Below are 12,426 nucleotides of genomic sequence, written 5' to 3'. Positions count from 1 at the left end.
AAGATGGAGGAGTATGGGCGAAGGGGAAAGTGAGTTGTGGAAGTTCTTCGGAATGGGAAGATAGGAAAGAACCAAAGTGTTGTCAGAAACATCTTTGTTTTCTTTCCTTCTTTCCTACTCCTCCCATTCCATTGGTTTCCTGCTATTCCTCCCTTTCGCTAGCTTTTCTTGCTTCGATCGATTATTCTAGCTGTTTTCTGCATCATCGGGCGGTTTATTCGAGTCTTTCTGTGAATCCAGATCGGCTGCACATAATAAGAAGTCTTTACTACTTTTCTCCCTTTAGTTTGTTTGCAGTTTCTTTTGTTGTTCTGTGTGTGAATTATAAATATGTATGCGGGGAGAGAGGGTGAAGAGGGAAGGGGAGAGAGAAATGCAGGAAGTTTTGGGTTTGGGAAGCTAGGAAAGAAGGATTTCTTTTGAGGAAGTTCTTTCCTAGACCACCCATTCCACTGATTTCCTGCCATTCCTCCTTTTCCCTACCTTTTCCTGCTTTGATATTTCATCTGCTCCAATGGTTTGGTAAGATTATCTTGTTCCTCTTTATAAATCTCCTTCATTATTTTCTCTGTTTTCACTATTTTGGCTTTTGCAGGTTTTGGGATCATTTATTCCAACTGGGAAGTGAGAATAAATTTTGGGGAATTAAAAATCATTAGATTGGAAGGTTAGCTTTCAGTTGAATAAAATATTAGTAAAATATAATTTTTTATAATTATTTTTATTTTTAAATTTTAAAAAATTAGAATTATTTATTATATTGATAGTTCGGAAAAATTGTAATCTCTAACGATGAGATTAGATAGTTTTGTGAATTCAACCGAGCCTAAGATTTTGATTTTTAGATGTAATAAATAATTTTTTGATCTAATATCTCCCAATTTTGTTTGTATCATTTTTTGGGGTCAATCAGTCGGTTTGTTTCTAGTGATGGGAATTGTGGAAGACCTTTCTGGTAAAGGATTACAAAAGTGGCAAGACAAAATGGAATGAGAGGGAGCCTATATCTCTGGCTAGATGGATCTGGATCCTCTGTTTTGAAATGGTTGAAAAGAAGCCATGGGTACGAGTTATCCTCCATTGTAATCTGAACTGAAAAGCAAATACCGATTTGCAACCAATACAAATTACAGGCTTTGAGATTTAGGGTTAGCTATGTTGAGAAGTAAAAATGTCTTCAATATTTTTCTTGTTGTTCTGAATTGTATGTGGGTTCACCCAGGATGTCTATATATTTGTGAAGGAACAAAGATGTACTTATTTGGGTGCGTGGTTTATTTTGTTGGTAATATAGACATTTGATTGCATTGAAGATGGAAATCACTGCTTTGGCTGAAAATCCCAAACAAGTTCTTGAAATATGAAGGTTATAAAGACATAACATATCAGACATACACAACAATGACATATAACATATGCAGACATATGACAGTTACAATTTGACAGTTCAATGAAGTTAACAGTGTTTAACCTGCAATACTAGGATTAAAGATATCAAATACCCCTGTTTCTGTTCTCAGAAATTGATGGTTTGATTTTGTCAAGCTAGACAATCACATCTTTGATATTGATCCTTTCATTTGGCAACTCTTCAGAACACCTCAAGCCTAATTCCATGATGGAGGAAAGAATACTTTGCAAAGCAATCGGGTCTCTTCCCTCTTTCTATCATTAACAAACCAGCATCCACAATTTCCATCATTTCGTTCTGAAATCAAGCATTTATCCACTGTCTCAACGACAATTCTCCAGCAAACATGTCATCATTGGGTTTCTTTCTTGTGATCATCTCCAACAATATTACACCATAGCTATTAGTGTCAGCTTTAATAGACATTTTTCCTTCCGATCCATATTCTATCAATGCTCACAAATTTCAAGGAGATCGTAAGTTAGAAAACCGATAGCTGTTAGCGAAAAACAATTCATATATTCTGGTGCACATGCATTGAACCAATACTGACACCAGATTGCTTGAAAACAGTTTCAGATATGTCTAATGCCTATAAGATTGATATTTCTAGAGCTAGTCATTGTTGTTATTTATCGAATTATTTATTATTAGATTGCCTTAATTAATAGTGAAATATTCATGTACCTGGTGCAATATAGCCAAATGTTCCAAGAGTTTTGGTTCGTGTTGCCTCTTTGTTTTCGTTTTAACATCTTTGCAATGCCAAAGTCAACCCACATGTGCCATCATATCCTCATCCAAAAGGATATTGCGAGGCTTAAAATCACAATGCACCACAGGTTCTGATTGTCCATGGTGGAGGTAGGCCAATGCCGATGCCACATCGAGCATAATGCTTATTCTTTGAAAAAGACTAGCAGTAGTTGTGAGAGTATAACCATTTTTCAAGGCGGCCTTTCGACATGTGTATTGCAACACCAAAGCTCTGAACTCAGGGTTAGAGCATGTACTCACGACTTTAACCAGATTCCTATGTTGGATAATTCGTAACACCTTGCATTCTGCATCGAAACTTTGGAAAGCATTGAACTTTGATTGCAACAATTGTCCCATCAGATAGTGCTCTTTTGTATTCAGAACCAAAACCTCCATTTCCAAGCAAAATCGTACCAATTGGATCATGCATAAGTGGGTCACTAGAAAACCCTAAAGCAAGAGATTGGACGGCTTCTCAATAATTAACAACATGACTGAATTAACAAGATGGGGGACAGACAGAGATCTAGAAAGAGGTAGATCTCCAGTTTATAAAAAGAAGGCATGGGGGAATAATTGGGTGTGTTAAGCTCGTTTATATAGTGCAAATCAGTAAGTAATGGCTAAATGGAAAATAATCACGTCATGGGGCAAATTGGAGATGCAGTAACTTCTCATACTTTTAACCAGACTCTTGCTCTTGGGTGTTCCCTACAAGCCCAACTAAGTCAGCTTTCTTTTTTTCTTTTGTCAACATTTCCCCTTCTACAACTTGCTGGGATGCATCTTTTTTCTTCCTCATTTTTCGGGGAAAGTATCTCTTATTTTCTCAGCAATTTGGAACATGCATGACTTAGACCCCCATCGCGTACGTACGTAGGGCCTAATTCCTAAGCCAATCAACTAAGATGAGTTCCTTAATTTGGATGCGTGGCGCTCTACCACCGAGTCACCATAATAATTAATATGGAATATTCAGAGAAGATGCGAAATATCTCATGGAAGAAGACAGATATTGCAACGGATTACTACTCTATATCGGCTCGCCATCATCTCGTCTTGTTTTGTTTTGTTTTTTTTCTTCCCTTTCTTTTAGCCCAACCCATGGACCACCTAAACATGAGAACTGTTGGGAATAACTGTAGTTAAGACTAACTCGAAGTATAGTAGCGGAACTAAACGAAAGAAATTGATGACAATCACACAGAAAGAATACCAAAAATTAAGTGGTTCGACTCAAAATGAGCCTACGTCCACTGGTGGGGTCGGTATCGAAGATTTCACTATCAACAGAGATGGAGTACAGATCAATACAACAAAACTTCACAAGGAAGTTATCTCTCAAAACTCACTCTAGACTTCTCTCTCAAGAAAACACTTAAAACAAGACAAAAAAGTATTCTGAAGCCTTAGGCAAGAAGTAGGCGCCGTTTGATATTTATAGGAAAAGTGAGAATTCGCTTTTGTGAACATTGGCTCGAGCGAACGTCGAGCGAGTGTCGAGCGAACGTAGATATTCTGCACTTCGCTCAAGCCAACAGTTGTGCGAGAGTCGAGCGAAGCTCTCTGCCTGAACTCGCTCGAGCTGGGTGTCGAGCGAGGGTCGAGCGAAGCTCTCTGACTTGGATATTGCTCGAGCTGAATGTCGAGCGATACTTGAGCGAAGCTCTCTGTCTGAATTCGCTCGAGCTGGGTGTCGAGCGAATGTCGAGCAAAGCTCTCTGTCTGAATTCCCTCGAGCTGGGTGTACCTCCGCTCGAGCGAACCTACGACACATGCACTGTTCAATCTGAATTCAAGCCACCTCATAACAAATCTCCACCTTGGCTTGAATTTTGCCAAAACACAAAAAACCTCTGACCACAAAACCAATCCCCACCACCAAATCCCTTACAGGAATAACAAAATGTGAACACCAATTAAGTCCAAACAAAGTTTGAACTTGTATACTGCAACTGGCTTAGTCATCATATCTGCTGGATTCTCTGTAGTAGCAATCTTCAGAATCTGTATAGCACCCTCTATAACAATCTCTCTGAGAAAATGGTACCTGACATCAATGTGCTTCGTTCTTTCATGATACATTTGATTTTTGGTCAAATGTATTGCACTCTGACTGTCACAGAATACTGAGATCCAATCTTGTTGTAAACCCAAATCATTGACCAAGCCTTTCAACCAAATGGTCTCCTTAACAGCCTCTGCTGCTGCCATGTACTCTGCCTCGGTAGTTGATAAAGCAACAGTGGATTGCAGTGTTGCTTTCCAACTAATAGCTGACCCACACAGAGTGAAAACATAACCTGTCAATGATCTTCTTTTATCTAAGTCTCCAGCATAATCAGAATCAACAAAACCAGTAACTTTGGAACTGAGATCGACATCTCTATCAAATATTAACCCAAAGTTCAGGGTTTCCCTCAGATACCTGAGTATCCATTTCACAGCCTGCCAATGAGTCTTACCCGGATTAGCCATATACCTGCTAACTACACTCACGGCTTGTGAAATGTCTGGGCAGGTGCAAACCATTGCATACATGATGCTGCCAACTGCACTTGAATAAGGAACACTAGCCATGAACTGTTCCTCTTCATCTGTCTGAGGAGATAGGCAAGCTGAAAGCTTAAAGTGCGTAGCAAGTGGTGTACTTACTGGTTTGGAATCAAACATCCCAAATCTCTGAAGCACTTTCTCAATGTACTTTCCCTGGGACAAGTACAACTTTCCAGCTTTCCTATCTCTGAAAATTTCCATTCCCAAAATCTTCTTCGCAGCACCTAAGTCTTTCATTTCAAACTCATTTCTGAGTTGGGTTTTTAACAAACTTATGTCAGATATGCTTCTAGCAGCAATAAGCATATCATCAACATATAATAGCAAATAAATGAAAGACTTATCAAATAATTCCTTATGATAAGCACAACTATCATAGTTACTTCTCAAATAACCATGATCAATCATGAAGGAATCAAACCGCTTATGCCATTGCCTTAGCGACTACTTCAAACCATATAAAGACTTCTTCAATCTGCACACATGATCTTCCTTGTTTTCAACAATGAATCCCTCTGGCTGATGCATGTAAATGGTCTCTTCAAGTTCACCATGTAGGAACGCTGTTTTAACATCAAGTTGCTATAGCTCTAAGTCATACAATGCTATTAAAGCAAGTAGTAATCTGATCGAACTGTGTTTCACCACTGGAGAGAAGACTTCAGTGAAGTCGATGCCTTCTCTCTGACTGAAGCCCTTAGCAACTAAGCGTGCCTTGTATCTTGCATCTGTATCACCCTGGATTCCTTCTTTTCTTTTGAAGACCCATTTGCAGCCAACAGTCTTCACCTTCTTTGGCAACAGAACCAAATCCCATGTTTGGTTTTTGTGAAGAGACTCAATCTCTTCAGTCATAGCTGCGCACCACTGTGCAGATTCTGCGCTCTTGACAGCTTCTGAATAACTGGAAGATTCCTGACCAACAATATTCTCTGCCGTAGTAAGAGCATACATCACCATATCTGCATGAGCATATCTCTGAGGTGGTCTAATCTGCCTCCTCTGTCTACCAGTCGCTATACTGTAATCTTGCTCACCTTGTGCGCCGCTACTCGAATCAGAATCATGCTCATCTACAATAGCATGATCTTGGGTGCCACTGGGCAGCCCTTGTGATGCTTCCACCTGAAATTCCACATGCTTTCTAACATCCTGTTCTTGTCCTGTAGACTCAGAATTCTCCTTCCTCGGACTAAGCATGGATTTTTCATGAAAAGTGACATCTCTACTGATCACAAACTTGAGTGATTTAGGATCAGTACACCACAACCTGAATCCCTTCACCCCACTGGCATACCCAATGAATATGCCCTTCTTTGCCCTTGGCTCAAGTTTTCCATCATTAACATGGAAATACGCAGGACAACAAAAAACTTTCAAATTTGAATAATCAGCAGGAGTATCAGACCATACCTCATTCGGAGTCTTCAAACCAATCGCTGTGGCTGGAGAACGATTGACCAAGTAACAGGCCGTGTTGATTGCTTCAGCCCAGAAATCCTTAGCCAAGCCTGCATTAGAAAGCATGCTGCGAGCTCTCTCCAAGAGAGTCCTGTTCATCCGTTCAGCTACCCCATTTTGCTGTGGAGTATGTCTAACTGTACGATGTCTGACAATACCCTCATTTCTGCAGAATTCATCAAACTCACCTCCGCAAAACTCCATACCATTGTCAGTGCGAAGTCGCTTGATTTTCTTGCCCGTCTGATTTTCAATCAAAGCTTTCCACTGTTTGAAGTTAACAAATACATCACTTTTCTGCTTCAAAAAGTAAACCCAAACCTTCCGTGAGAAATCATCAATGAACGTAAGCAAATATTGAGCTCCACCTTTTGACGGGACGGAAGATGGGCCCCAAAGATCAGAATGAATATAGTCCACAGAACTTTTGGTTCTGTGAACCCATGTAGAGAACTAAACCCTGCACTGTTTGCCAAACACACAGTGTTCACAGAAATCCAGTTTCCCTATCTTCTGATTACATAACAAACCCTGCTTACTCAAAATTGACATTCCCTTTTCACTCATATGATCCAAACGCATATGCCACAAACGAGTGACATCTGTATCTGGATCATCTGAAACTGACACTGCAGCTGCACCTGTCACTGTAGAGCCCTGAAGGAAATAAAGACCATTTGTCTTATCTCTTTTCATCACAACCATAGAGCCCTTACTGACTCTGATAGCTCCACTTTCACCAGTGTACTTGTAGTCTAGAGAATCAAGAATACCCAAAGAAATAAGATTCTTTTTCAAATCTTTAATGTGTCGAACATTAGACAATGTCCGGACAATTCCATCAAACATCTTAATTCTGACTGAACCAATTCCAGTAATTTTGCAACCCATATCATTCCCTAACAAAACGGAACCTCCGTTGACCGATTCATAGTTAGTGAACCAGTCCCTCTTGGGACACATATGGAAAGTGCAAGCTGAGTCCATGACCCACTTGTCACTAAAGCGACTATTGGAGTCGCTAATTGCTAGAACAAGATCTAGGTCGTTAGACCTATCATCAGCAACACTGACGGCATTAGATGAACTAGTGCTGTCCTCTTTGTTTTTCAGTTTTAGACACTCGTTCTTGTAGTGACCAAACTTATGGCAGTAATGACATTTGACGTTTTTCTTACTAACCGTTGTTTGTGAACTGCCCCTGGATTTCTCCTTATTCTTCTCTGAACCCCTGTCATTTGATCTACCCCTACTTGAGGACCCCTTAACAAACAAGCCACTAGCTTGTTCATTAGTGTTCTTCACACTCAATTTATTCCTCAACTCCTTAGAATTCAAAGCAGACTTTACATCTACTAAGGAAATTGTATTTCTACCATACAACATGGAATTCACAAAGTTCTCAAAAGATGTGGGTAAGGAACATAAAATAATTAACGCTTGATCTTCTTCTTCAAGCTTAATATCTATGTTCTTCAGATCCATAATGATTTTATTAAATTCATCTAGGTGTTCAGAAATAAGAGTAGCTTCCTTCATTTTGAGAGTGTATAACCGTTGTTTCAAATACAACCGGTTGGTGAGAGATCTCTTCATGTACAGATTTTCAAGTGCCGACCAGAGACCAGTTGCAGTCTCCTCGTCAGCAACCTCTCTTAAAACTCCATCAGATAGTGACAAAAGAATAGTATTGTGTACATTTTCTTCTTCTTCTTTCGAAGGAGCCGGAGAATCGTCAGATACCGACACTTCTAATACTTTTGACAAGCTATGTTGTCGCAGTAAAGCCTTCATCTTGATGCGCCATAGACTGAAACTGTTCTGACCGTCAAATTTCTCCACTTCGAACTTAGCCATAGCCATCCCTCCAGATCCTGAGCCAAGCTCTGATACCAGTTTGTTGGGAATAACTGTAGCTAAGACTAACTCGAAGTATAGTAGCGGAACTAAACGAAAGAAATTGATGACAATCACACAGAAAGAACACCAAGAATTAAGTGGTTCGACTCAAAATGAGCCTACGTCCACTGGTGGGGTCAGTATCGAAGATTTCACTATCAACAGAGATGGAGTACAGATCAATACAACAAAACTTCACAAGGAAGTTATCTCTCAAAACTCACTCTAGACTTCTCTCTCAAGAAAACACTTAAAACAAGACAAAAATGTATTCTGAAGCCTTAGGCAAGAAGTGGGTGCCGTTTGATATTTATAGGAAAAGTGAGAATTCACTTTTGTGAACATTGGCTCGAGCGAACGTCGAGCGAGTGTCGAGCGAACGTAGATATTCTGCACTTCGCTCAAGCCAACAGTTGTGCGAGAGTCGAGCGAAGCTCTCTGCCTGAACTCGCTCGAGCTGGGTGTCGAGCGAGGGTCGAGCGAAGCTCTCTGACTTGGATATTGCTCGAGCTGAATGTCGAGCGATACTTGAGCGAAGCTCTCTGTCTGAATTCGCTTGAGCTGGGTGTCGAGCGAATGTCGAGCGAAGCTCTCTGTCTGAATTCGCTCGAGCTGGGTGTACCTCCGCTCGAGCGAACCTACGACACATGCACTGTTCAATCTGAATTCAAGCCACCTCATAACAAGAACAAACCCTATGTGCCCTTGTTATGGTAAATAGATGATATCTATTTAGTGTAAAACAATGAATATTTTAATTAATTCACTTGTTAGTATTCTAAGTATCCGAAAGGGGTTATAGAATATAAAAGAATATCTATAAATAGTAGTGAAATCATTTGAATTAAGATATTTTATTGAATTTTTTTAAAAAAAGAGAGTAAAATAAAAATATTATAAAGTTAAAAAATTATTTGAATATAACTTTTTAATATTATTTTTGTTTTGAATTTTAAAAAAGTTGCATTATTTTTTATGTTTGTTTAGAATTTATAAAAGTTGTAATAATTAGATAATGATTAGATGAAAAATTTGAAAATCTGAAATTAAAAAATATTTTATGTTTAATTGATGATGTCTGGAAAGAAAATATATAAAAATACTTTGAGAACACTTGTATTTCCAAACTAGCCGAGGTACTGCCCGTTCCCTAGCAAAACGAGCGGATTGGGCGGGCGAGCTAGATTTCATGCAAAGGGAGGCATTTGTTAACACGAATAAATAGTACTCAACGTCTATATGTTTAGATCGAGGATGATAAACTGGATTGGATGCAAGGGCTTATAAGGCACTTGGATTGTCCCACCATATTAATGTTGGACAAGTACGTGAAGGCCCATGGAGGTCTTTTAAAAGCATACGTATCCGGTAAATTTCAGCTATTGTCATAGATAAAAGCTCGGTATTTAGAATCTTTACTTGATCTAGAAACGACCTGTTATTTCTTTGAGCACCAACAGATGAGTGAGGGGCCTAGGAGGATGCCAAAACTAGTTGTAGACTACCTGTCATCTAGATCCTTTAGTGTAGTAGAGGCCATGGTCAATTGAACCTTTGAGATAATGCAAAATCCGCTTGACAAAGCGCTAGTGGGCAGTGGTAGAGGCATGGAGACGTTGGCATAGTTGACAGAATCGGCAATTTCTAGGTGTCAAAGAGTGCAATATGGCAATTCCCCTACGAGTTGTCTACACTCTGTCCACTGCAGATAATTTTCCACTAGAAACACAGGGTGCAATATCAGGCTTTGCACCCACCATCTGAGCTCTATGTAAGACATCAATGATATAGTTGCTCTGGCGCGAGTGAGGACCATGGCATCTCGAGTGGCCCCAATGCCAAGGAAACAATGCAGAGGACCTAGATCTTTGAGAGCAAACTCCCGACTCCTACTTCTTTATCGATGAAAAAAATAAAAGAATCATGTGTACCTATAAACTAATATATAATACTAGAACATCATATTGGTGACATACAAAGAGAAAAGTGTCCGCCTAAGAAGCATGTCCTTGTGACTTTAATAAGATTCTTATGTCAAATAGTCAATAACACATTGTATTTCTTAAGACGAATATAAATGATTAAATCTACTCCTTCAATCAATTTAAGTTTTTGGAATAAGTGGTGATTTTACATAGTATCAGAGTAGAAGTCCAAGTTCGAATCCTGACTCTACAGTTCACCCATTGAATTAAATATTCCATGTGCTGGACTCACACATGAGGGAGTGTTAAGCAAAATATAAATGATTAAATGTACATCTTTCTATCAGTTTAAACTTTTGGAATAAGTGATAATTTCATAGTATTCTTGCATCGAAACTTTTGAAAGCGTTTGCCAATTATAATTTTGAATTTTGACTACAGTGATTGTCCCATAAGAGAGTTGGCGTTGGCCTCACTTCTTGATACCACCAACAAGGTACGACAGTTCGAATTTTTGTAATTTCTCCCCTTAACCAAGGGAGTGTTGCCTGAGTATTCTTACATGGAATTACAAGAAGTAATACTTTTTGTACAGCTAAAAGGAAAGATCGTAAGAGAGTCTCCTTCTCTCAGTGTCTAGAAGTCTCATTCTCTTAGTCAATTTGATCTCTTTTATTGGGCTCTGTCAGCAGTAGTAAAGAAGTCGATTTTACATCACTTTGTTGTCCTCTTTTATGTGCCTAACTCCCTTTCTCTATACTTTCTCTCTATTTTCTACATTTTTTCCATTACTTCTCTCTTTCCCACTGACTTTCCCGGATTTTTCCCCTCCTCTTGTCCTATCCTTGTCCCCTTATCCTCCTCTCTCACTTTCTTTACGATGAAACCCCTCCTTTAAGCTGCACCTAGGATGCCATTTTGGACAGGGATATTTTATCCCTTCATTCCAAAATTTGGATTGGAATTTAAGATAACTAATGAGAGTGCTAAGCTGACAGCCTGCGAATATTTTATAAGTAACATTTTCGTTGCAGCTTTGACACTTTCTAGATTGCAAGGAATAAAGAGAAAATTCAAAAACTTTGGTGCAGTCTTAGTTATGTTATTGCTCAATTATTTTTTTACTCTTATATTTTTCCTTCTTTTTTCCTTTGCTCCAAGGGAGTTTGAAGGACCGAGTCAGCTTATTATTATTTTCTCGGCCCAGGACTTAGTCTACAAATAATGTTTAATTTGGATGATTATTTGAAGAATGGCAATGCATTGCTACCAACTTACCAAGTAATTGGAATGGTTCAACATTCTGACTTTAACTGTATGTATACATATATGGCCGATCGAGCAGGGGCAAGAGGAAATTGAAAGGGTAGTAGTGCCGATCGAAGAAATGGTGGGGTTCATGATCAGTTCCTTTAAACGGGCATCAATTCTACTACTAATCTTGATTGCCTCCGTTCTACTAATAATCTTGATTGCCTCCATCTATGATCTTATGCCAATGGTTTTCATTGATTCAGGTTAGTTCTTCATCATTTTATTTATATATATAATGGGTTTCCTGCATCGATCTTTAATTAATTTCTTTCTGTTAATTGTTTCTTTGGACAACATCGTGCGATCATATTCATACCCATGCATAAGCAGATAAGCTGGCGGCCAGGGAAATTAATCGCTTGTTTTTTGCGTTTTTCTTTTCTTCCAAATTAATGGATCATTAAATTAATTTCTCAATATTTAAGAAAAAAGTGACGATACCTTCTTGATCTAGTCCAGGACTTTATACAATTATATGAGCAATTTCGAATAGTTCCATGCAGTAGTATTTTGCTAATTAAAAAAAAAAAAAAAACATAAAAAGCATATTTCTCTTTTACAGTACTACTCGAAACAGATCTGTAAACAGTTAAGAACTTGAGATAATCACTAGACAAACAAATTCCATGTTTTTTTTTCTTTTATTTATGCAAAGCTACGACTGTAGTAGACGAATTAGACTCTATTTGGTTGCACATATGAGATAAAGTGAGATGAGGTGAAAATTATGTGAATTTAGTAAAATAATTTGTGAATAATAGTGAAATAGTTTAAGTTAAGATATTTTATAGGATTTTAGAAAATAAGAAAAAAATTGAATAAAAATATTATAAAGTTAAAATATTATTAGAGTATAGTTCTTTAATATTATTTTGCATTGAGATAGATTTGAAAATTTTAAATTATTTTTTGTATTTGGTTTGTAAGTCTGGAAAAGTTATAATGATTAGATGAAAAAATTAAATATTTGAAATTAAAAAATATTTATATTTAAATAATAAGATAAAATGATATGAAATGAGATGGTTTGTGAAATAAATCGGGGGCTTAATGTTTTTCTCTTGGCACTTACATTAAACGAATGGATTTGGTTACTTGCGT

The sequence above is a fragment of the Juglans microcarpa x Juglans regia genome, chromosome 3S (genome assembly GCF_004785595.1).
Source record: "Juglans microcarpa x Juglans regia isolate MS1-56 chromosome 3S, Jm3101_v1.0, whole genome shotgun sequence".
Lineage (NCBI taxonomy): Eukaryota > Viridiplantae > Streptophyta > Magnoliopsida > Fagales > Juglandaceae > Juglans > Juglans microcarpa x Juglans regia.
Note: the sequence above shows the minus strand (reverse complement) of the source record.